The sequence below is a fragment of the Bubalus kerabau genome, chromosome 1, assembly GCF_029407905.1.
Source record: "Bubalus kerabau isolate K-KA32 ecotype Philippines breed swamp buffalo chromosome 1, PCC_UOA_SB_1v2, whole genome shotgun sequence".
Lineage (NCBI taxonomy): Eukaryota > Metazoa > Chordata > Mammalia > Artiodactyla > Bovidae > Bubalus > Bubalus kerabau.
Window position 1 is genome coordinate 247216049 of NC_073624.1, and position 27765 is coordinate 247243813.

The 27765-nt window shown below is 36.6% G+C and overlaps 1 long non-coding RNA gene across 1 annotated transcript in view; it reads left to right on the forward strand.

The window, feature by feature from the left end:
• Positions 1-224: 224 nt before the first annotated feature.
• LOC129637952 (uncharacterized) overlaps positions 225-27765 on the forward strand; it is a 478487-nt gene continuing 450946 nt past the window's right edge. The window contains exons 1-2 of the long non-coding RNA XR_008707641.1: positions 225-243; positions 1403-1497. This is a non-coding gene — a long non-coding RNA (uncharacterized LOC129637952). The remainder of the gene's footprint in view (positions 244-1402; positions 1498-27765) is intronic.

The window sequence follows — 27765 nt, forward strand, 5'->3', positions numbered from 1 at the left end:
ATAAAGTTTGGTGTTGCTAGAGCTTAAAAAAATTTGAGATAGGGTAGGAGAACTCAAAAGTTGAATCTGCAAAATAAGCAAAAATCATGATCATGAAGATCATGAAGGATATTTTATTTTTCCTTAAGGATCTCAGAATGAAGAGCTATTGATGTGAAAAAAGTCAAAGGTTGGCATGGTTTGTATTTCGGATGAAGAAAATTGCTTCTGACAGAGTGCAGTGTGAACTGGAGGGAGGCCTAGGTATGGATAGCAGAATTTTACTATAGTATAAAGTCAGATTAGGGGAAATGGCAGGGAATGTGCAACAGGAATAACAAACAAGGAGGCATTTATGAGATGAGTTTGTCAGAATTCATTGAAGAGTTGATGGAGTAAGGAAGTGGGTAGCATATATCTGCGGAGAAGGCAATGGCACCCCACTCCAGTATTCTTGCCTGGAAAATCCCATGGGCAGAGGAGCCTGGTGGGCTGCAGTCCATGGGGTTGCGAAGAGTCAGACATGACTGAGCGACTTCACTTTCACTTTTCACTTTCATGCATTGGAGAAGGAAATGGCAACCCACTCCAGTGTTCTCGCCTAGAGAATCCCAGGGACGGGGGAGCCTGGTGGGCTGCCGCCTATGGGGTTACACAGAGTCGGACACAACTGAAGGGACTTAGCAGCAGCAGCAGCAGCAGTAGCATGTATCTGAGTTGACCAATCTTGTACGTCCTTTTTCTTACGATTCACAGAACATCAGCCCCTCTTGAGTTATGCAGACAACAGTGACTTCTCTGTCCACTGCTCTGGATTTTTCTAGCCTCTAAATATTCTTCTGATCTTATGCAACAGAACATAAACAAACTATAGCCCTGAGGACAGAACAACCAATGGCTGATTCCAGTGGAACTTGACAAGTGTTTTGTGTCTGCCATGGCTTGACGATACAGTTTTTAGTCACAGACTGAAAATGATTGTAGCTAACACTGTCCTCCTTCAAGTGAAAACAGCATGCGGTATATTGCCCTAATGTCAAGAATCACAATTCCTTTCCCAGAAAGCTGCTCTAATTGGATTCAGTGGACCTTAGCTAGCTTACCACAGCTGTGTTCAGGATGAAGGTGAAATCTTTGAGGAGTATTTTCCTGAAATTAAGAGCTGGACATCTTTGATGAGGGCATTTAAGAGTACATATCTTAATGCAATTTTTATATTCATCTTCCATCATTTGTGTTTTATCACATTTGACAGTTGTCTAGAAAAAAAAAATTAAAGGTTGTGTTAGATTATCTAACACCCCAAACCCTGTGTGTATGTATTAATATTTGCATTTTTAAAGCTTATTGATTAAACTAACATAAAACTTGAATAAAATTATTTTTCTTCTGTATTAAAATCATAATTTTAAATTTGCAACAGGTGTGAAGTTGCAATTTAAGCTACACTGCTTATGAGGAATCTGGCATGTGTCCTGGGTGAGAACACACATAGGAGAGGAATCTCAATTTTGTAAGGTAAGTGCTCTCCTAAAGCTTCTAAAATCTGTGCAGTATACAAAACTATCATTGAAGGTAAGTATTGTTGGATTTTCCTTGATAAATCTGAAGAAAATTAATTTACATTTTTCATTCAGATTTCCTCAATTTATATCATGGTGGTAGAGCTATTGTCACTTTGAGATTTTATACAATTTACACACACATGTACGCATGAATATATACGTATATAAATAAGTGTATGAGTGCACACATATGTTAAATACTGAAAAACTTTATCAAAAGGTGTATCTGCCTAGGTTACCAAGCAGAAAGTGTAAACACTTTTTGAGGAAAAAATGCGAGTGCAGTATTTTTTTGATATCTTGATATCTCAAAATATAAAACCAGGCAATCCTAAAGTGTACAAATATGAAATTGTATGAAGCATTTGGTTTTAAGTCTCAATGAAAGGAGTGGCTATTGTGTACTTGGTCTATTTCCTAGGAAGCCACAGTGATGTGTAATAAATATTATGACATAGTTTGTCTCTTTGTTCAAGTATGTAGAAGCAGAAATGTATCAGGGAGAAACTTAAAGAGTGAAACTTAAAGAGTAGCAGGTCTGGGCATGAGAAGCTTAGCTCTCTAAACAGAAAGTCAGTGTTATAAGAGAGTGGAAGAGAAGACAATCAGAGTTGGTTTTGCTAAAAGAAGAGGCAAAAAGGGAGACACCTCTGACCTTTAAACTTCATATTAAAAAATTCTGCAGCTCACCTTTTACAAACCTGATTCCCTAACAAGCAGATTGACATTAAGTGCTCATCCTTTAGAAACTGTAATATTTGGCAAGTGTATGAGTGTGTCACCTGCAAATGTACAAAGCAGTTCTCAAGATACGGCACTCTGTGCCATTTTGGTCAAGGTATAATTCTTTTCCTTTTAATTAGATGTTTGATTATCACTGTGGGCCTGAGACAACCTGAATTCTGAGATGCTGTACAGAAACAACCAAAAAGCAGGCAGTGATTTTCAAGTAGATCGGCTTTCTGAAAGTGGTGTCACTTTCATCCGTTCCTGGCATTGAATTGTTTATGTGTCCCTTTATTAAGAAAGGGGAAGAGAAGAGATTGGAGTTTTATCAGATTTGTATAATTTTAGGTGCTAACTTGAACACCTTAAAGTAAGGGCATGTTTATGACATTTTACTGTGTTTTGTCTACTGTCTGAAAATCTCTCATTCAGGAATGAATTATGATAATAATGCACTAAGTGGGCTCAGTGTGAGGTTGAATAAGTGCTGCTCTTTTGAAAGATGCCAGACTTTTTGAGAAATAATTAAAATTCTACACTGATAGGAAAACTTTGGATGCTCTAAACTTCATAAAGAATCCCTTTTAACTACTCTTTACTCTGGTTCCATGATGGGTGGGTGAGAGTGAGGGAAGGAAAGTTTTCTTCTTCCCTGATTCAGAACCCTAAAATTTTTCAGATCTTCTTCCCTGTAATGTCTGATTAATGGCACCCTTGATTTTGATTTATATTATCCTATTACTCATTATATGGGAGAAGAAGAAGTCACTTTTTTTTCCCAAATTAATTTTAAAAATTAGGGCTAGCAGTGATGGAATTTAAAATCAAATTATCCTGTCAGAGTGACAGATAAATCTCCAGAGATTCTGATGAGATTTTTCCACTGGCATGATGCTGAATTTCTCCCTTTCCCAGACTCCTTCATTCCAGATTTTGACTGTGAGTGACAAGGAGCATCTGTGTTTTGAAACCTGTTGTTATTCGTGTCACTTTAGTTCTTATTTTGAAATTCTGGGGTGGCTTCCTTACTTGTTTACTCTAGGTTAAAGGGGAAAGTGTATACACAGTTGTCAGGTGGGTACCTCTTTTACTGTGGAAAGTTGTGAGTAATTACCATTTACTTGAACTTGGTTAAGTTTAGTAGGTTCTGCTGCTGCTGCTAAGTCACTTCAGTCGTGTCCGACTCTGTGCGACCCCATAGACGGCAGCCCACCAGGCTCCCCCATCCCTGGGATTCTCCAGGCAAGAACACTGGAGTGGGTTGCCATTTCCTTCTCCAATGCATGAAAGTGAAAAGTGAAAGGGAAGTCGTTCAGTCATGTCCGACTCTTAGCGACCCTATGAACTGCAGCCTACTAGGCTCCTCCATCCATGGGATTTTCCAGGCAAGAGTACTGGAGTGGGGTGCCATTGCCTTCTCCATTAGTAGGTCCACTTGCCTTTAAATATTGCTATTCTTACAGGAATTTCTGCCATGGAGATGGTATAGATATGACAAAACTTTCTTACTATAGTGCTCTTTGATTTTTTTTTTCTTTTGTCATTATTCAAAATCTTAAGTTTCACAGTAATTGAGTAGACCTCTAGAGTTCTAGATTCAGTTAATGGTTTTTGTTTTCTGTAGTCATGGTTTTAGAGACCCTATTTCTGATAGCTGAAAAGGAAACTGCTCCTTGCTGGTCTTTAAAGCATGGACCAAACAGCAATTCCTAAATGTAATAATGGATGTCACTTTATACATCTGCAAGGAAAAAAAAAAAGCATAGCTAAGCAAGCAGTATATCCAGTGAAATTAGCTAAGTAACTAATTGTTGATTGATAGTTTAAGGGAGGACACAAAAGGATTATAGAAAAAAGTCATCTGTTATTAAGGAACCCTCTGTATTAAGAGATTGTCTTGAAGTGCCTAGAGAATGATCATTTCCATAGGAAGTTGCAGTGACTGAGCCTGTTCCCTATCTCTGATTAAACAAAAAGTTCAAGTTCATGGCATGTCCATAAGTTTCAGTTTCTCCATGCACAGGCCAGAGGCTAGACAAAAGTTCCAACTTTAATGCAAAAGTTGGCTTCTTCATTATATTTCTCTTTTCACGTTGTAGCAATCCCTCCAACAGAGGATATTAATGAGTAAGTGCCCCTTGAGCAGCTTGCTTTGGTTACTTGATTATTATCCCAAAATGAGGAATGGGGAGGACATTAGGTAATAATTCAAACAACAGATGATACTCAGAAGAAAATGTGGCAGGGCACCTTTGTGTAGGCCCTGAAGAGCTGCACATACTGTACATTAGTTAAGAGTCTTAATAAAAGAACAGAAGGAAGGGAAAATAACACAAAATGAAGAATGAATTACTTAAGATTAAATAGTTTCTATTACAGAAATAGGCTACATGTAGAGCTAATGGCAGGCATTTTCTACAGACAGATGGAATACTCTCATCTCCCAATGGTATTGATATGAAGTCTCTGTTAAGATTCATTTTTCCTGAAACATTTGCATATAAATATAAACATCATTACTAGGGGCTAATTGCCCTGTAGGAACTAAAATGTGGGAATTAGCATCTTTAGTCGTTTTTATTATTATTTTTTAAAGTATCTCTAACACGCATCATATTTGGTACTGCATGGCTGCAACAGATAATTACCAACATTAAGAATCTCAAACGCAAAATCAAAACCATTTGGAATGGCTTCCAGGGCAACCCAGCACAGTGAGTAGCCACCAAAATGAGTATATGAGGTTTATGTTCATGCATATTCATAAGGGTACTTAATTCGACATTCATAGTAGGGGGCTTTTGAAAGCTTGTCAAAAGAGCAGCCCCCAAACAAGAACAAACATCAAAGGTAAGAAGATGCACTACATCTCACTCCCATGCACATACAAATATCGCTTGCAGGAGGCAATGAATAACACTAAAAGAATTATTTATTTTAACTACTTAGAGGAGATGGCAACTTCTACGAAGATGTAAACCACAAGCCTCTGCCTTTATCATTCATTTTATTAATCAGAAAGGTCAGGAGTATAAGTTATTCAAAGGATGGATCATCGGCAACAATTCTGTACAAATGGGCACGCAGACTTGTGTGATTAATGCCCCTTGCTTGCGCAGAATATGAGGAAGAGTTTGACGGCACATCTTAAGGACAGAAAAAAGAACAGTGTTTATAAGAAGACAAGCGTGGCTGCCACACTGACTGTCTCTCAGACATTGCCCATTTTGTGGGTGGATCAGTGTATTTCAGCACACAGGTGCTGCCTTTTTCAACTGTTGTGTTCAGAGGCGATCTTGCTGACATTATACTTTTCAAAACCATTTCCATGACATTCAGCAAATGTTTGTTCTGGTGGAACAAATCTGTTAAATTATAGATTAGAAATAGTACAAAGAAACCTTTACAAATGTATCAGTTTCAGTTTTGCACAAACCAAACAGCATTATATTTAAATAAAACACTCCTTGTTAGAATGAAATATCTACATAACAAGATACTAGACTCGATTTCCTAATTCTCTCCTCCTTCTTGGATGGGTGTGGATGTCTGAAGTTGTGGAAGATAGATAGTATTGGAGGTGACATCTCCTCAGTCCCTTCCCAATGCCCACCTCTACGATTCTTTTCTGCTCACCTGTTGTTTTCCTACACATCTCAGTTCCCTTTTCTTAATTTCAATCCCTGCCTAACCTTTCCCACCTTGATTCTCCACTGTTCCTATGCTATGCTATGCTAAGTCACTTCGGTCATGTCCGACTCTGTGTGACCCCATAGACAGCAGCCACCAGGCTCCCCCGTCCCTGGGATTCTCCAGGCAAGAACACTGGAGTGGATTTCCATTTCCTTCTCCAATGCATGAAAGTGAAAAGTGAAAGCAAAGTCGCTCAGTCGTGTCTGACTCTTAGCAACCCCATGGACTGCAACCTACCAGGCTTCTCCATCCATGGGATTTTCCAGGCAAAAGTACTGGAGTGGGGTGCCATTGCCTTCTTCGCCACTGTTCCTAGGGATGTTCTGAATAAGAAATGATGATTTTTTTTTTCCAGAATAGTGGTCCCATATTATTTAAACAGCATTCAGTTCTGTGTAATGCTCCCTCACACTTACAGACAATCATTATTTTGGAAAAATACTGGAGAGTGACATACACTGGTTTTAAAAACATGCAAACATGCTGGGCCTGAATACTGGGGTACTATTAATACTAGACTTACCATAGGCTTCACGTGACCTATTTATAGATGTAGATCTATAAGCCAAATGCTAAATTGTTTTATAGGTTAGAGAAGAGTAAAGTTTAATTTAGTGATTCTTTGCTAAAGATTTATTTTTAGGGCAATTTGTTATTTTATAGTATCTTAGCAATCATTATTTTAGAATTTGTTTTAAAAAGGTTAAAAACATTTGTAATCCTTAGTGGTAATGAATGAACAAGTGACCTAGTTGAAGACAGAATGACAAAAAAAAATTTTCTTCACAATCAGCTGCTAAAAAGCAACCAATATGACATAAAAGAGAAATATAACTTAGGTGGCTCTGGCAAGTCATTTAAAATGTATTAGTGTCTAAACATATCATAAAGACACAATACATGAAACAGCAGTGCATGCAAGAATATCTATCAGTACATACAAGATAGATAAATGGACTGAACAGAAAACACAGAAATATATATATATATATATATATATAATGTATTCTATGAAGAATTCAGTATATGTAGAATTAATAAAATACTACAAACCATTTGCAAAAGGATTATAAATGGAACTCGAATATTGGCTATCTTTAGGAGAGGACAGTAATACAGATCCCCATTTCATATCATATACCAAAATATATTCAACAGGGAAATTTAGAAGCTAAATCATAAATTAATGGAAAGTCAATTTAGGGTAAATGTAAAGCTAAAATTATAATGAAATGACAATTTGGGTAATTACTTTGTGTGATCTGTAGACTTCTAAGCATAACAGATTTTTAAAGTATGAAATCAACAGAGACAATCACCAAGGGTAAGATCAATACACTTGAATTAAAATTTACAAGCATTTATACATCAAAAGTCATTATTAACAAAATTAAATGATAAATAGTGAACTGGGGAAATACTTTCCAAAATTCAGAAGTTAAAGAATTTTGAAAACTCTAAAGTCTTTCTTTTTTTTTAATGGTCAACAATGGTAAAGAGATTTCAAAGTATAAAAACTACAAAAGAATAATAAGCATATAAAAATAGTTTAATTTCAGTCATAATATAAGGGAAAGGAAACTAAAAATATATATATAAAGGAACCTTTTTTTTCTTTCCAAAACAGAAAAAAATTTAAAAGATGAAATCCTCCCTGTTTGTTTTGGTAGAAACAGGCAGGCTCATAAACAGTTAGTGTGTATTTTAATTAGTATGAACTTTCTGAAAAGCAGTTTTACTACCATGCAATGAGACCTTGACAGTCTTACAGAAAATACACCACTGGTTCACACATATAGGACTATTTCCTATGTCAATAATTAGAAATTCAGAGAATTACATAGAATCAAAGATTGTCATTATGAAAAAAATTCAATTATTTTTACCCTAAGATTTTTAAATGTTTCTATTATTAGACAAAGTGAAAGTGAAAGTTGCTCAGTTGTGTCTGACTCTTTGCGACCCCATGGCCTATACAGTCATGGCCTTTCCCTTCTCCAGGGGAACTTCTCAACCCAGGGATTGAACCCAGGCCTCCTGCCTTGCGGGCAGATTCTTTACCAGCTGAGCCACAAGGGAAGCCTTTTGACAAAGTAGTATAAGAAATATAAGATGTTTTCCCTTTATATTTACACTGATTGGAAGTTGCTGGTCCCAGTCTTCATCTATTACCTGCCTCCAGAATCCCAAGGTATGTGTAGCTGACAGACAGAAATCTCTGTCACAGGGATTTCTTCAAAAATGTCCCTGTCTTCCATATCAGTCAGTAGAGGGGAAGACCAGGGATATCAGGTTTCTGTGCAGGAAACAGGGTGATGGAGAAGGCAGAAGAAGTTTAGTCCAAGGTTACCTGAAGCAGTGCAACCTTGGAGATAGAGGAGAAAGGTATTTAGTAACTAATGACTGCACCTTTTGTTGAGCTGGTAACATGTATTCAAGTTTTGTTACTATTATAGTAAGTGAAAGTGAAAGTGATGTCGCTCAGTCGTGTCCAACTCTTTGCGATCCCATGGACTGTAGTCTACCAGGCTTCTCTATCCATGGGATTTTCCAGGCAAGTGTACTGTAGTGGGTTGCCATTTCCTTCTCCAGGGGATCTTCCTGACCCAGGGATCGAACCCAGGTCTCCTGCATTGCAGGCAGACGCTTTACCCTCTGAGCCACCAGGGAAGCCCATTATAGTAAGGTACTTAGATAAACTGATGAATCAAACATTAACTGTAATATCTGGAAACACAGTCATGAATAGGAGAGGAATATGTGTTGTGTGCACATGCATACTTGTGTGTGTATATGTGTGCCCATACACACTTGCATATATATGTGTGTGAGTGTGTGTATATATATATATATATATATATATATATATATATATATTTACATACAGGAAATTCAGTATTTTAAGGAGAGAAATTCTCCTCAGGATATATTGTATGTAATATAGATTTCTACTTCCACAGTTAGTTTTTATCAAGTCAAGTCACTCTGTTTACTTTTTTCCCTCAGAGCAACCTGAATTTACTTGATTTGCTTGTTTATTGTTTGTCTCCACACCAACCTAGCAACGCATGCATGTAGAGGGTAGAGGCAACTTATCTGATCTACTGTTGTGCTTTAAATACTTGGCACACAATAGCTCTTTAATAACAAATTTTTGAATGAATGAAAAATGAATTAGTATTTCTTTATGGACTTTTCTAGAGTATATGTAGGATTTGGACATAGAGAAAGAGGAGAAAAGTAAAGGAAAAAAAAAAAAACGTATAAGGCAAAGAAGAGATGAGGAATGACATAAGCAGAAGCAGAATGTGTGTATGCTTGCTTGCTTAGTCGTATCTGGCTCCTCTGTCCATGGGATTTTACAGGCAAGAATCCTGGAGTGAGTTGCCATTTCCTGCTCTAGGGGATCTTCCTGACCCAGGTATGAGACTCATGTCTTTTGAGTCTCCTCCATTGGCAAATGGATTCTTTACCACTTGTGCTGCTTGGGAAGCCAAAGAGAAGATATACTTAAAGTTTTGGAAGGAAAAGAGAGAGAGGTGTTCCAAAATAAGTTGTATGGGGAATCAGCTACAAAAGGGGATTTTTTTTTTAATTGATATGATTGCCTTATAGTATGAGCCTCTTTACATTTTCAAAATAATGTTCTGTTTTTTCAAAGTGATGATATTTTTTATTCTCATCAGTAGTATTTAGCTGAAGAGCTCAGGTTGGCTCACAAACTGACAAGCAACTGTTGATATTGTCATATTTCTCAATTTTATGACTCTAATAGGCAGAAAAGTTGGTAACTGTAAAGCTAAAATATTATAAAAATAATATAATAATGAAATTTAGACAGTCAGTTGTGTGACCTTTGGGTTTCCAAGCCTCAGTAAATTTTTTAAGCATGAAGACCACAGAGAAATTGTTTTCATCTTAATATTGCTATTCTTTATTACAGTTGTGTAATCTAATTTTTATCATTTTTATCTTCTTTAATATATATGTAATCTAAAAAAATATTGATTTACTACCTAATTTTGAGTTTTTTTTAGTATAAATAGTTTTTCAGTACTTTGCAAATATATTCCAACATTTATAACTTTATTTCTTTTTCCTTAAATAATGTTTCAAGAAATATATGGTTTTGTTGTGGCGGTTACTTTTTTTTTTTTGCACTGTTGTAGTTTTACCATGGTTGCTTTATATATATATTTTTATTGTGTTCTATGGATTTTGTTGACAAATTCTTACATTCTCTGAGGTCATAAAGATATTCTCCTACATCTTCTGTGTAAAGTTTTACAGTTTTGACTTTAAACATTTAGAGTTTTTATTTATCTAGGATTGATTTCTCTGTGCAGTAAGAAGATTGGATCTAATTTCTTTTTTTCTAATGTGTATAAACAGGAGCTCCTACACTACTTATTAAATAGGTCCTCCTTCCCCAGTGACAAATAATACCACCTGGAATATAAAGCAAATTGAAAATAGCATTGTGTCAGTTTCTAAGAGTTCTCTTTAGTTTCATTCATAGACAGATCACACTCCATTAGTGATTATAGCTTTATAATTATCTTGATTTATGGTAGGGATAATCCCACTTTTTTCTTTTTACTCTGAAACACCTTAAAGAATTTTGAACCATACTTTAGGTTTACCTTGTATGCAAAATTGTTTACATACAATGATGCTTTAGAACAATACCCATTTACCTCACACTTCTATGGTAAGAAGTCCAGCATGTCATGATTGTGTTCCCTGCTCAAGGCTGAAATCAATGGCTCATCCAGTTTCAGTTCTTACCTGTAGTCTCCAGGGGAAAACGGGCTTCCATGCTCAGATTTACTGATGCTGTAATTCACTTCCTTAAGATTTTTTGACTCAGGTTCCAGTTTCTTTCCTGGTTGTGGTCTGGGGGTTTATATTAGCTGAGAGCAACTCTTATCAGATCCTTTCCAAGTTCTCTGATTCCAAGTCAGAAAAAATATGTCCATTCACCCCTGCTTCAAATCTCTGCCTTTCTCTTGTGCTACCTGCCAGACCAATAAAAAAAAAAAAAAACTTTCCACTTTTAAAATGTCACATGTGATTAGGTTATATTCACCTTTTTGATTGACTTGAAGTTAGCTGATTAATAACCTTAATTACATCTGCAAAATACTTTTTGCTGTGTAATATAATTGCAGGCATGAGATCTCATTATGAATTAGAGCAGAAAAAACTGGGGAAATATCTTTAGAGTTCTGCCTACCATGATTTCTGTGTAAGTTTTAGAAATAGATTCTCGACTCTTAAAAAAAAAATTCTTGTTTTATTTTAAGTTGAATTGTAAAGAATCTATAAGGTGATTGTGGACATTTGACATCTGTATAACACAGAGCTTTCTAATTTATGAATTTGGCGTGTCTTTCTATTTGATTTTGAAGATATTTAATAAATGTTGATATTTCTGTTGTCAAAAACAGTGTGATTCTTGTATATTGATTTTGTATAAGCTATTTTGCAAGCTCTAATCACAATAATTTATATTTATTTTGAATTTTCTGTCTATTCATTTGTATTACCATTATCCATGGGATAATGAGTATTATTTCATTATAATCATACACATATTTTTTTCTTCTTTTATGTTGATTACTCAATTTAGGACATGTTTCATAGAATTAGTGAGTTAAGTTTTATTCCTAATTCAAAAGTGAATAGTTTCAAACTTTCACAATTATGAAAAAATTTGCTCTAGATTTTTCATAGATATTTTGTTCCAGTACCAGGGTTCTAAAACTGATTGGGTGTCCTGAAACTCTACCCACTTTTGATAATCATATCCCCAGATTCTACCACTTAAAGAACAAGTTCCCTATCAGGAAGATTTTTATGTGCTGTGCTGTGCTGTGCTGTGTTTAGTCACTCAGTCATGTCTGACTCTTTGCGACCCCATGGACTGTAGTCTGGCAGGCTCCTCTTTCAATGAGGATTCTCCAGCCAAGAATACTGGAGTGGGTTGCCATGCCTTCCTCCAGGGATCTCTCTAACTCAGAAATGGAACCAGAATCTCCCTCATTGCAGGTGGATTCTTTTCCAACTGAGCTACCAGGGCAGCCCTTTTATTTTCTGTTAGTCTTTTATCAGATATTAAAGTCCTTCTCAATTATATTTTTCTCTAGACATATTATTTTACTCTTGTTTTTTTATTTTTTTTTATTTTTTTTTATTTTTTAAATTTTATTTTATTTTTAAACTTTACATAACTGTATTAGTTTTGCCAAATATCAAAATGAATCCGCCACCGGTATACATGTGTTCCCCATCCTGAACCCTCCTCCCTCCTCCCTCCCCATTCCATCCCTCTGGGTCGTCCCAGTGCACCAGCCCCAAGCATCCAGTTTTTATTTCCTTGTAGTAAAATGGTTACTTCTCTACTACGAGAGTTATTATATATTACATTTATGTCTATTTGTTAAGAACTCTTTTATTCTCCTTATATATAAATTTAGTTGGTTATAGTATCACTTCTCTAGAACTGTGCCATCTTATATGGTAATCACTAGCCACTTGGGGCTGTCAAATACTTTAAATGTGGCTTAGTTCAAATTTAGATATGCTGTTGCTGCTGCTAAGTCACTTCAGTCATGTCCAACTCTGTGTGATCCCATAGACGGCAGCCCATCAGGCTCCCTCGTCCCTGGGATTCTCCAGGCAAGAACACTGGAGTGGGTTGCCATTTCCTTCTCCAATGCATGAAAGTGAAAAGTGAAAGTGAAGTTGCTCAGTCATGTTTGGCTCTTAGCGACCCCATGGACTGCAGCCTACCAGGCTCCTCCATCCATGGGATTTTCCAGGCAAGAGTACCAGCGTGGGTTGCCATTGCCTTGAAATTAGTGTAAAAAAATGGATTTTAATGGTATAAAAAAGTAAAACATATCATTAATAATTTTTATTTATTAATATGGAAATGATAATATTTTAGATATATTGAGTTAAATAAAATGTATTAGTAAAACTTTTTTACCTATTTGCTTATTTTTTGTTTACATGACAGAAAATTTACAAACACATATGTAGTTTCCAATATACTTATATTGGACAGTGCTGCTGTATAAAATTTGTGGTAACATTCTCTACCTTCCCCATGAAAATTTACTATCTAACTGAACTTGTAAGCTAAAGCTTTTATGACCTTCTATATTTCATCATTCCATTCAAATCTTCTATTTATTCTTTTAAACTTGTATTCCTTTTCTCCACAGTGGCTTCAGTATTGAGCTTATCTCAAAATGATGCTTTTATAAGTTTCCTAAGCACCAAAATTGTTCTCAGAGTTTTCTTCTTTCACCACCAACATCCTCTCAATATAGCAATGAATAAAGCTTCCAAAGGGGATTAGAAGACAGTTAGGTTAAAGGAAGGGATGGGGAACACATGTATACCTGTGGCAGATTCATTTTGATATTTGGCAAAACTAATACAATTATGTAAAGTTTAAAAATAAAATAAAATTAAAAAAATAAAAAATATTTAAAAAATTAAAAAAAAATAAATAAAGGAAGGGATGGCATGGGAAAAGAATTGGAGTATAGGCTTGTCTGGTAAAATACAGTACACAGTTAAATGACAATTTCAGATAAACCATGAATAATTCCTATTTTATTATTTATATTTATATTATCATGTATAAACAACAGATGAATAAGGCATGAACCACACTCTTGCTAAAAATAAATTGCATTTGCTACTTATCTGGAATTAAAATTTGAGTATCCTATGTTATTTGCTAAATCTGACAATCCTATTAGTATTAAGGTAGAGTCCGACATGACTGAAGTGACTTAGCAGCAGAGACTATCACTGGTTTCTTCATGGGTGGGATAGGGGACGTGATTAGATTTCAGGGACAGAAAATGAAATATCATTTTCTTCATTTTCTGGCACACAGTGATTATTATTCTGTGAAAGTTCTACCTCTTGTTTGTGTCTTTATTTTATTCTTTCATTATTTATTCATTTATTAGTTCAATCATTCATTCAGTTTTATTGATGCCTCAATCCTATTTCCATCCTTATCCTCCATAGGCATATATTCTAAGTTATTTGACATGTTTTCAGCCTTGTGTGTTTTATTTTTTGTATTAGATCCCACCTCTTTCAATTCCCTTGTCTCTATGTTCAAGTCACCTTCTCAATAAATCTCAGTCTATTAAACTGCAAGTGACATCCAGGGGCTTCTGTGGTGGCTCGGATGGTAAAGAATCTGACAGCAATGAAGGAGACCTGGGCCAAGAAGATCCCCTAGAAAAAGACTTGTCTACCCACTCCAATGTTCTTGCCTGGAGAATCCCATGGACAGAGAAGCCTGGTGGGCTCAGTCCATGGGGTCACAAAGAATCTGGCACGAGTAAACAACTAACACTTTGCTGCACTTTAGCCTTCAGGTACTTTAAACTTCCACCTTCCACCTGCTGCTTCTGCTGCTGCTGGTAAGTTGCTTCAGTCATGTCCGACTCTGTGCGACCCCATAGAGGGCAGCCCACCAGGCTCCCCCATCCCTGGGATTCTCCAGGCAAGAGTCCTGGAGTGGGATGCCATTTCCTTCTCCAATGCATGAAAGTGAAAAGTGAAAGTGAAGCTGCTCAGTCGTGTCTGACTCTTAGCGACCCCATGGACTGCCACCTACTCAATTTTAAATTATTTCTTTAACATTTATCATTCATGCTTATTTATTTGCCTATGGTTAATAATTTGTCTTGCTTAAGCTACACTGTATTATTAAGGGCAAGGATCTTTATTTTTTTCACTGTCCTATCAGGCACCTAAAACCATGGCAGTCATATTATAAATGGTCAACAATGTAAACTAGAATAAATAAAAGCACTGTTGCTTTCTCCTTTCATATTTGCACTTTGTATATACACTTTTTTGTTTTAAACCTCCTTCTATTTGTTTTTTAACCAGCAATCTGTTTTAGATAGATGCCTATGTGGGGCACATTCAATCGTTACATCTCTCTATCCTCTACAAAGTATTCTGTCACATCTATCTGCCACATCATGCATTTCTGTACTCACAGTCATGGACACTGGAACTGCTTCCTTGTTTCTCTCCACTCTATGACACGGTTTTGCTTTCAACTTTTTCTTTTAACATTTTTTCATCACCATCTTAAAAACCATTATTTCCCTTTTTAAGAATCATTGCTAAAAGGGAAGGAGTTATCCCTTCACAATTTCTTAACAGATTTCTGTTCTATGCATTTTGTTACCCATGAAAACTAGAGAGTTCCATCTGTTAAACACCTTGATATCTCATATTAATTAAGAAAAGAAATTACAGGTATAAATAAATAGAGATAGATGTAATATTTTATGATACATGTCCTTGCTTAGAGCCAGGGAGTAGATGGTTGGTGAGATACTCTAATATTTCAAGGTCAGAATAAAGCTTGTTTAATAGAAGTATACTAAGTCTGTATAGTAAAAATTGTTATTTATTTCAATATTGAATTGGCCAAAGAGTTTTTTCCATAAAACCTTACAGAAAAACCCAAATGAATTCTTTGGTGGGTGCGTGTATATTCAGTCAAATCTAACTCTTTGCAACTCCATGGCCTGCAGCCTACAGGGTCCTCTGTCCATAGAATTTTCCAGGTAAGAACTGGAATGGGTTGCAATTTCTTCTTCCAGGATCTTCCTAACCCAGGGATTGAACTAGCGTTTTCTTTTCTCCTGCATTGGCAGGCAAATTCTTTACCACTGAGCCACCTGGGAAGAACCAACTCTTTGGCCAAGGCAAAATATTCAATAATAAGATGAATATCATTACTATCATGGAGAAGAGTACAGTTTAAAATTTTTCTACCCATTCCAATATGCTCCTAATACATTTTTACCTTGAGACTTCTATATGGTTACTTATACGTAATAATTTTAACTCTATATTTTCTCCATATACTATTTTTACAAATAGGGCTGTAATATTATTATTTTGTCACTCAGTTTTAAACTTATTCATATCATATCAATAAACTATTTTGAAATCACTATATTTGATCAAAAAGCAATAACTTGAATTTGTAAATTTTTTTCTACTTGCCATAGCTCTCTACATCTTACTAAGCATTTAATAGGAACTTAAGAGGCTTATTTAATTTAGTTACATGTTTATAAAATAAAATAAAGCATATTAAGAGCATAGAGTTTGGATTCAGAGAGATTTTGAGTTGAATCACAACTTTTTTGGTGAAGTCATATAGCTTTAAACAAGTTTCCTAATCTACTTTCATTTTACTTTTATTTTCTATAAAATTATTTCTCTAAAAATAGTAACTACCTCATTGGGTAATTTTAAGGAATGTTAATTTATAAACATTTAAAGGTCTTAGTACAAGCCCTGATATATTATACATCCTTAGTAAATTTTGACATATTACTAATGCTAAAATAATTTTTGTCTTTTTCAAATTCAGAGACTTATTAAAGAAAATAGTACTAAACACTTTGAAGCATTTATTATCTTTTTGTTTCCCCTTTCTCATGAATAATTATTTTTCTGTGGTTAAAAAGTAGTCAATCATATGTATTACCAATGTGTTAATCACACATTATAAAACACTAATGAACATTGCATTGTATTTACCTTTATTGGTAAGATTTTATATGATCAATATGAATAAATAATAAGGAGCATGACTCTCCTTAATTTATGAAGCTTAAGACATTTGAGACTTCAGCATGAATGATAGCTAGGAGTGGAATGGATGACTATATGGTTTTATAATATCAAAATAAAAGGATAAACAAAGACATGAAATATTAAAAAGAAAGGGGTTGAGATTTTCTACATGAATGTTTAGGTACAGAAATATACAGGATGAATACATAAAATATACAACTACAAAATTATTTAAGATAAAGTGTGAAATGTTTTATTCAGCTTTTCTAAAATCTTCATTTGCTGGTTTTGCTGTATATGAAACAAATAGCTGAAATTTTGGCACCATTTGTCAAAGAATATGTATTGAAATACTTACTTCAATGTTGACTGTAAGAACTATATGTGTTTCTCATCTTATTTGGAGAGATTTTTTTCTGTAATGAATAATTTGGATACATCGCAATATTCTACTTTCTGCTGAAACAAAATTCTCCAGTGTTCATGTTCTGTTTTATTCCCATAGGATGGTGAATATGTATGTGCTTACATTTATAAAGTAAATTATGTGCTTAAAGATATAATAGCCTTTGCTTTTACATAGTTGTTTTCTCAGAGGAATTCAACACATTTCACACTGACTTTAGAGAAAACACGTACTCATTCTTGACATACCATATTACTCTGGGAGTATTTATTTCCACTCTTCCCCCCCCCCCCCTTAAGGCTTTATAATAGATTGTAAGGAATTTAAGTTAAGAGAGACACACAGAAAAAAGAAGAGCATCTAACACAGATCTTAATACACTTGGTCAGAATCTTTAAATTCCAAACTCACCAAATGAAAATCAAAACCTTGGTAGAATCCTAGACTTCTAGATCATTGCTACCTCTCATAAGATAAAAAAAAAAAATCAATGAGATTTTAAATATAATTGAGGAAAATACATTTTTAGAAGATCAATATTTTCTATTTGGAGGAATATATATTGGATTAAAAATATTTCATGACTTAGTTATTTCCTTTATTTTTATGTATCATCCTCATTAGGGTAACCGTTTAAAGTGGGTGTTCTGATAGAAATGAATTTTATTAGTAAGTCCATCTACACACTTCTCCCTCTTAACCAAGGTCATCCTTTTGCAAGGCTGCAACAAAATAAAATGTCCCATGTGGTCATTAAGTACATGACATCTGTAACTATGGAAATGTCAGCCTGAAATATTGAGATAATCTAAATTTTCTAACACTTACTGTGTAATATTGGGTGAGTTGACTAAGCTTTTTTTGTTTTAAATTTTGGCTGCACTGGGTCTTTGTTGCTTCCTGCGGGCTTTCTCTAGTTGCAGTGAGCAGGGACTACTCCGCGTTGCAGTGTGCAAGCTTCTCATTGAGGTGTCTTCTCTTGTTGCAGAGCACAGGCTCTAGGTGCACTGCCTCAGTGGTTGTGGCTCCTGGACTCTAGAGTGCAGGCTCAGTAGTTGTGCACTAAGGTGCACAGGCTTAGTTGCTCCAAGGCATGTGGAATCTTCCTGGAGCAGGGATTGAACCCATGTCCCCTGCATTGGCAGGAGGATTTCATATCCACTGTACTACCAGGGAAGTCCTGACTATCCTTTTTAAGCCTCTGTTTCCTTATCTATAACATGAATCTAATTATAGTACTTGTGGCTTATTTTGTACCAAAGATTTGCAGTGAAATTTGAGAGACCGTACAAAGGAATCTTATTAGACATTTGAAAGTTTAAAGGTTGTCATGTCTCTATTTTACCATTTGGGACCACTGTAGTTTTGCCCTATCTATGATTTTTCCAGTGGTCATGTATGGATGTGAGAGTTGGACTGTGAAGAAAGCTGAGTGAGGAAGAATTGATGCTTTTGAACTGTGGTGTTGGAGAAGACTCGAGAGTCCCTTGGACTGCAAGGAGATCCAACCAGTCCATTCTGAAGGAGATCAGTCCTGGGTGTTTATTGGAAGGACTGATGCTAAAGCTGAAACTCCAATACATTGGCCACCTCACGAGAAGAGTTGACTCATTGGAAAAGACTCTGATGCTGGGATGGATTGGGGGCAGGAGGAGAAGGGAACGACAGAGGATGAGATGGCTGGATGGCATCACCGACTCAATGGACATGAGTTTGGGTGAACTCTGGGAGTTGGTGATGGACAGGGAGGCCTGGCGTGCTGCAATTCATGGAGCCGCAAAGAGTCGGACACGACTGAGCGACTGAACTGAACTGACGGACCACTTGTGATTGCATTTCTGTCTTCTGTTTAACTATTGGTCAACTGTGCTATAGGAAAATGTGAGTTCTTAAGCATCTTGATTAAGCACTCAGATTCTAGACCAGAATACTGAGGCTTGAATTTTTGTTCAGCTTGCAGCTTTGAGTGATTTTGCTACTTCTTTGTGACTCAGTGTCCTCATCTGTTAAATATGAATAATCATACAGCTTACATCATAGGATTCAACTAATAATCAAAGTTATATGCATAGAGCACTAAGAACAGTGGGAGGCACACAGCAAATGGTATATGAGGATTAGTAGTTAATTATTGGCATATTAAGAAAAAGTGTGAATTGTTTTACTCAGCTTTTCCAAAATCTTTGCTAATTCTACTATGTATGATATAAACAACTGGAACATTCTTTCCCTTAAAAAGTACAAAAAGATGTTTATGAATCACATCCTCTTTTTTTGTTTTAACAAATACTCATCAATTTTAATTTTAAAGTAATATGTAAAAATGCCAATTCCCATTACTTTTTCTCTAATTTATTTTGCTAAAGTAATCTAAGAGAAATGATTCTTATTATGTTTGCTAGACCCTTCTAATTCCTACTTAAGATTGTATTCATAATGCCCCCATTGCATCATCAAGAATAAATGACACAATCAAATGTATAATTGCTCTTATAAAGGAATGCCAATATTGTCACAAACACTCAGATTTTCAGAGCAAAATTTGTGAGAGTAATAAATGTGTCCATTTCCATCAAGATACTTTATAAAATCCTTCCATTTAAAGTCAAACCCAGTGTTGCTATTAATTAAGTAAATTATATGTTTATAGGCATAGTAATTCAAATTAAGTATACTAATCTCAGGATTTCCCTGGTGGCTCAGATGGTAAAGTGTCTGCCTACAATGTGGGAGACCTGGCTTCAATCCCTGGGTCGGGAAGATGCTCTGGAGAAGGAAAGAAGAGTACTCCAGTACTCTTGCCTGGAAAATCCCATGGACGGAGGAGCCTGGTAGGCTACAGTCGATGGGGTTGCAAAGAGTCGGACACGACTGAGTGACTAAGCTTTCACACTAATCTCAAACATATATTTTCTCTAAACTGAGAATTCTTTTTGTTTTAAATTTATTTATTTTGACTGTGTTGGATTTTAGTTGCAGCTCAGGATCTCCGCTGTGGCATGCAGGATCTATTTGGTGCAATGCATGGATTCTTTGTAGCTCTGTGTAGACTCTAAAGGTGTGGCTCAGGGGCTCCAGAGTGCTCAGGCTCAGTAGTCGCAATGCAAGGGCTCAGTAGCCCCATGGTATGCGGGATCTTAGTTCCCTGATTAGGGATCAAACCCACGTCCCCTATATTGTAAAATGTATTCTTAACCACTGGACCACCAGGGAAGTCCCTAAATTGGGAATACTACTCACAGATTTTCTAAGTATTTCAGTTCATTTCTGCATGGCAAGGAAGATAACAAGATTTTTATATCATGGTAAATGAATAAACAGTCTTTCGCTTTACTAGAGTGGACATAACAGAATAATTATGTATTCATGATGATCAGTTTTCTATAAATATTAGAGTTCAGTAATTAAAACTGCCTGTTATTTACTCATTTGGAAGACTTATAAAAGTAGTTCATGCATATTCATCATCCTTTAAGTGACAAAAAACTGTTTTGGTCTTTGCGTTTGCTATAAGTATATTTTGTAGTTTTTGAAATATATCTGCTATCTTCATCACCTTGAGCTAGACAGAGAATGGAGTGCATTTTAATGCAGGAACAATTTATTTTTGATAGTTCTTCTCTTCCCAGTATTTCAAGACTTTTCTCTAACCTGTCACTCTATCCTTGCAAAAAAGATGGAACCAAGAAAAAAATTGCCTGTGCTTTCTCTCTCATTGTTTTAGTTTTGTTCTCTTTTTTCCAGCATTATTTGTATTTTACCCAAGAATGAAAAACATATAGAACTTTTAATTAAATAAATTTCCCCCATTAATATTTTCCAGGGCCAGTGTGGAATTCCATTACATTCCACCTATTTCATCTATACATGCTATTCCATCTATTCCATTGCATGAGATAGATTTCTAGAGATGAAAATTGGTTGTCTTCTCTCTCCATTTGGTTCTCATTTTGACAGGAAGTTCTAATGCTAGAAATGCAGATTTCTGTAATGATAATATTTTATATCACACAGAAGCCATCTCTTAGGCTTCAAATTTACCCAGGTTCATATCTGCTCACTTTGTTTGCTTAAAAGACAGGCTTTGATTTTGAGTCAGATTTTCATTTTGGAAATCTAAGAGAGGAAACCTTTTTGAACTCACATCCCTAGTTAACATCACATTAATTTACAAAGCACTTTTTGAAACAAATGCTATGGAATTCAGGAATGCAGAAGGCTAACACTATAAATATAGAAAGCTGAAGATGTAATGTAGTTTGTTCAGTAATTTGCTGAATATAAGGATGGAAATATTCACAGTTTAAAAAAATAGTTTCTGGCTCATTTAGCTCATCTTATTTTTGTGTATATTAACATTGAGTCAGATCTTCCAAATTCATGAACTACATTGGATTTCTTTCCCCTCTCTATTTAGATGTAGGACTCAGAATCATTCCTTTAGTCAGAGTTTCCCACAAATCCTCTGATAATTGACTAGATTAATACAAAACAATACCACAAAAGTCCATGTAATCCCTCCACAATAAAGATTACCAGAAAACAGGAGGGGAGGACTTGGCATTTTTTTCTCTACTGCACCTCTGCTCCCTCCCTTTTTATTATTAGCCCTTCTTATTATTATCCCTCCCTCTCTTCTTCCACCCTTTGCTCCCCCACCTTCTTTCTTTTTGTAAAAACACTTAATAAGAGATCAGACCTCAACAAATTGTTAAAAATGCACAACACAGTACTATATCTTTCGGAACAATACTGTAGAACAAATCTCTAGGATTTGGTCATTTTGCATAACTAAAATTATACCCACTGAAAACAACTCAACTCCCCATTTTCTCTTCTCCCCCATTCCCTGGAAACCATCAGTCTAATGTTTCTATAAGTTTGGCTACTTCAGATCAGATCAGATCAGTCACTCAGTCGTGTCCGACTCTTTGCGACCCCATGAATTGCAGCACGCCAGGCCTCCCTATCCATCACCAACTCCCAGAGTTCACTCAGACTCACGTCCATCGAGTCAGTGATGCCATCCAGCCATCTGATCCTCTGTCGTCCCCTTCCCCTCTTGCACCCAATCCCTCCCAGCATCAGAGTCTTTTCCAATGAGTCAACTCTTCGCATGAGGTGGCCAAAGTACTGGAGTTTCAGCTTTAGCATCATTCCTTCCAAAGAAATCCCAGGGCTGATCTCCTTCAGAATGGACTGGTTGGATCTCCTTACAGTCCAAGAGACTTTCAAGAGTCTTCTAAAACACCACAGTTCAAAAGCATCAGTTCTTCAGCGCTCAGCCTTCTTCACAGTCCAACCCTCAAATCCATATATGACCATAGGAAAAACCATAGCCTTGACTAGACAGACCTTTGTTGGCAAAGTAATGTTTCTGCTTTTGAATATGCTATCTAGGTTGGTCATAACTTGCTTTCCAAGGAGTAAGCGTCTTTTAATTTCATGGCTGCAGTCACCATCCAGAGTGATTTTGGAGCCCAGAAAAATAAAGTCTGACACTGTTTCCACTGTTTCCCCATCTATTTCCCATGAAGTGGTGGGACCGGATGCCATGATCTTCATTTTCTGAATGTTGAGCTTTAAGCCAACTTTCACTCTCCACTTTCACTTTCATCAAGAGGCTTCTGAGTTCCTCTTCACTTTCTGCCATAAGGGTGGTGTCATCTGCATATCTGAGGTTATTGATATTTCTCCCGGCATTCTTGATTCTAGCTTGTGTTTCTTCCAGTCCAGTGTTTCTCATGATGTACTCTGCATATAAGTTAAATAAACAGGGTGACAATATACAGCCTTGACGAACTCCTTTTCCTATTTGGAACCAGTCTGTTGTTCCATGTCCAGTTCTAACTGTTGCTTCCTGACCTGCATACAGGTTTCTCAAGAGGCAGATCAGGTGGTCTGGTATTCCCATCTCTTTCAGAATTTTCCACAGTTGATTGTGATCCACACAGTCAAAGGCATTGGCATAGTCAATAAAGCAGAAATAGATGCTTTTCTGGAACTCTCTTGCTTTTTCCATGATCCAGCAGATGTTGGCAATTTGATCTCTGGTTCCTCTGCCTTTTCTAAAACCAGCTTGAGCATCAGGAAGTTCACAGTTCACATATTGCTGAAGCCTGGCTTGGAGAATTTTGAGCATTACTTTACTAGCGTGTGAGATGAGTGCAATTGTGCGGTAGTTTGAGCATTCTTTGGCATTGCCTTTCTTTGGGATTGGAATGAAAACTGACCTTTTCCAGTCCTGTGGACACTGCTGAGTTTTCCAAATTTGCTGGCATATTGAGTGCAGCACTTTCACAGCATCATCTTTCAGGATTTGAAATAGCTCAACTGGAATTCCATCACCTCCACTAGCTTTGTTTGTAGTGATGCTTTCTAAGGCCCACTAGACTTCACATTCCAGGATGTCTGGCTCTAGGTCAGTGATCACACCATGGTGATTATCTGGGTCGTGAAGATCTTTTTTGTACAGTTCTTCTGTGTATTCTTGCCATCTCTTCTTAATATCTTCTGCTTCTGTTAGGTCCATACCATTTCTGTTCTTTATCGAGCTCATCTTTGCATGAAATTTTCCTTTGGTATCTCTGATTTTCTTGAAGAGATCCCTAGTCTTTCCCATTCTGTTGTTTTCCTCTATTTCTTTGCACTGATCGCTGAAGAAGGCTTTCTTATCTCTTCTTGCTATTCTTTGGAACTCTGCATTCAGATGTTTATATCTTTCCTTTTCTCCTTTGCTTTTAGCTTCTCTTCTTTTCATAGCTATTTGTAAGGCCTCCCCAGACAGCCATTTTGCTTTTTTGCATTTCTTTTCTATGGAAATGGTCTTGATTCCTGTCTCCTGGACAATGTCACGAACCTCATTCCATAGCTCATCAGGCACTCTATCGATCAGATCTAGGCCCTTAAATCTATTTCTCACTTCCATTGTATAATCATAAGGGACTTGATTTAGATCATACCTGAATGGTCTAGTGGTTTTCCCTACTTTCTTCAATTTAAGTCTGAATTTGGCAATAAGGAGTTCATGGTCTGAGCCACAGTCAGCTCCTGGTCTTGCTTTTGCTGACTGTATAGAGCTTCTCCATCTTTGGCTGCAAAGAATATAATCAATCTGATTTCGGTGTTGACCATCTGGTGATGTCCTTGTGTAGAGTCTTCTCTTGTGTTGTTGGAAGAGGGTGTTTGCTATGACCAGTGCATTTTCTTGGCAGAACTCTATTAGTCTTTGCTCTGCTTCATTCCGTATTCCAAGGCCAAATTTGCCTGTTACTCCAGGTGTTTCTTGACTTCCTACTTTTGCATTCCAGTCCCCTATAATGAAAAGGACATCTTTTGGGGGTGTTAGTTCTAAAAGGTCTTGTAGGTCTTCATAGAACCATTCAACTTCAGCTTCTTCAGCGTTACTGGTTGGGGCATAGACTTGGATTACTGTGATATTGAATGGTTTGCCTTGGAAACGAACAGAGATCATTCTGTAATTTTTGAGATTGCATCCAAGTACTGCATTTCGGACACTTTTGTTGACCATGATGGCCACTCCATTTCTTCTGAGGGATTCCTGCCCGCAGTAGTAGCTCTAATGGTCATCTGAGTTAAATTCACCCATTCCAGTCCATTTGAGTTCACTGATTCCTAGAATGTCGACATTCACTCTTGCCATCTCTTGTTTGACCACTTCCAATTTGCCTTGATTCATGGACCTAACATTCCAGGTTCCTATGCAATATTGCTCTTTACAGCATTGGACCTCACTTCTATCACCAGTCACATCCACAGCTGGGTATTGTTTTTGTTTTGGCTCCATCCCTTCATTCTTTCTGGAGTTATTTCTCCACTGATCTCCAGTAGCATATTGGGCACCTACTGTCCTGGGGAGTTTCTCTTTCAGTATCCTATCATTTTGCCTTTTCATACTATTCATGGGGTTCTCAAGGCAAGAATACTGAAGTGGTTTGCCATTCCCTTCTCCAGTGGACCACATTTTGTCAAATCTCTCCACCATGACCCGCCCATCTTGGGTTGCCCCACGGGCATGGCTTAGTTTCATTGAGTTAGACAAGGCTGTGGTCCTAGTGTGATTAGATTGACTAGTTTTATGTGAGTATGGTTTCAGTGTGTTTGTCCTCTGATGCCCTCTTGCAACACCTACCATCTTACTTGGCTTTTTCTTACCTTGGGTGTGGGGTATCTATTCACGGCTGCTCCAGCAAAGTGCAGCCATTGCTCCTTACCTTGGACGAGGGGTATCTCCTCACTGCCGCCCTTCCTGACCTTCAATGTGGGATAGCTCCTCTAGGCCCTCCTGCGCCCGCCCAGCCACGGCTCCTTGGATGTGGGGTTGGTCTTCCCGGCCACCGCCCCTGGCCTCGGGTGTGGGGTTGCTCCTCCTGGCCGCTGCCCCTGGCCTCGGGCTTGGGGCGTGGTATATCTCCTCCCAGTCACTGCCCCTGACCTCGGACGTGGGGTAACTCCTCTCGGCTGCAGCCCTTCAGGCATGGGGTCCTCCCGGCTTCTGCCCCTGATATTTAGATAACTCATAAAAGTGCGATCATGTAATATTTGTCCTTGTGTGATTGGCTTGTATCACTTAGCATACGATCTTACAGGTTCCACATTGCCACGTATTGCAGGATTTCCTTCTTTTTGAATGTCTGAACAATATTCCATTGTGTGTGTGTGTGTGTGTGTGTGTGTGTGTGTGTGTATATATATATATACACACCTCATTTTGTTTATTCATTCATACACTGACGGATATTTAGGTTGTTTCCATGTTTCTACTTTTGTGAATAGTGCAATGAATATAGGAATGCTGGTATCTCTTTGACATCCTGATTTCAGTTCTTTTAGATATATACTTAGACATGAGATTGCTGGATAGTTCTATTTTTAACATTTTGAGGAAGCTCCATACTTTTTACCACAGTGGCTACACCATTATACATTCTTAGGAACAATGTACAAGGGTTCCAATTTCTCACATTTTCACTGACACTATCTTTTTTAGGAATCAGTATTTTAATGGGAAATGATAAATTATTGTGGTTACCATTTGCATTTTTCTGATGATTAGTGATGTTGAACATTTTTTCATATACCTTTCTTAACAGAAATGTCATTTGCATATTTTCTTTGGAGAAATGTCTATTCAAGCCCATCTTTAAATCAGGTTATTTGGTCTTTCACTATTGAGTTGTAGGAGTTTCTTTTATATTTTAGATACTAACTTCTTTTTGAATATATGGTTTGCAAATATCTCCTCCCTTTTTATGGCTGCATTTTTACTTTGTTGATTTTTCCTTAGACATGGTAATTTGCAAGTACCTTACAAATGAACACTAGTGAAGAAATCTGACCACAGTGACTCCTAATATAGTAAGCTATTGTCTAGTTACCAAATGATCATTTTAAAAGCAGAGAAGAATAATTTCAAATACAGCCATGTTAGATATTCCATCTTGCCTTTTTATTAATCAGCATTCTCTGAATGCTCTCTGACCATGGAGCTAATGGGAAAAAAAAAATGAGGGCATATTATCCCTACAAAAATTAAAGTGAAGCCGCTCAGTTGTGTCCGACTATTTGCGACCCCATGGACTGTAGTCTACCAGGCTCCTCCGTCCATGGGATTTTCCAGGCAAGAATACTGAAGTGGGTTGCCATTTCCTTCTCCAAGAGATCTTCCCAATCCAGGGATTGAACAAAAATTAAAGTTGATTTTAAACATGCCCATGCTTGATGGTTCCCCAAAGTAATACATTTGGGTTTGAAATGTACTTTTGGTGGAAAATACAGCTAATTATCATCTAGTACTTTGAAGAAGGTAAATAATAAAAATGATTAGTAGTAGTATCACTAATAATAGTATAAGAAGTAAAAGAAAGTAGTAGTAGTGATCAGGGATCCTGGATTATTCACTTCTTGAAGATTCTGGTATTTTTTTTAGCATGTCATCATTCATATGTAATTTTCTTTATAGACTGTCTTCATTGTGTCTCAGTGGTAAAGAATCCAGCTTGCCAAGCAGGAGACCTGGATTTGATCCCTGAATGTGGAAGATTCCCTGGAGAAGGAAATGGCTATCCATTCCAGTATTCTGTGTGGGAAATCCTATGAACAGAGGAGTCTGGCAGGCTACAGTCCACTGGGTCACAAAGAGCCAGACATGATTGAGTGACTGAGTGCATACACACACACACACACACACACACACACACACCACAGAGTTATAAAAATGAGAACAATACAAAGCAAATAACTGAAATTTCATGACACTTGATATAATTACCAACACAGTTTTCTCACAAACTCACTCCTAGTCTTTTAAACATTGTTATATGCAAATAAGCATTATTTTACAGGAAACAGTTTCTATCCAGTTTTTTTTTTAAACCATGTTGAATATTTTAATAAAATGTAGAGTAAAGGTGCATTGCATAAAACATAGAAGAAATAAAGGTTTCTATTCATTGGCTTTGAATCAGTTCCCATGAATCTTCTGCCTTAGGAAGTAATATTGTAGGACTTGAGTATTACTGGAGCTTTTTCCAAGAAACTAAGTATCATAGTTCAAGGATTATTTATGAAATTTTTCTTTCTGATATTTTACTCGATAATTTGAAATTAAGTAACTTTGTTCAAATATAGAGGATAAACTGTGATTTGAAAAATAAAAAAAAAAAAAAGCTTTCCTAGGGCTTATAGAACCTCATTATGATCAGAATCAGATGGAAATTCAGTGGA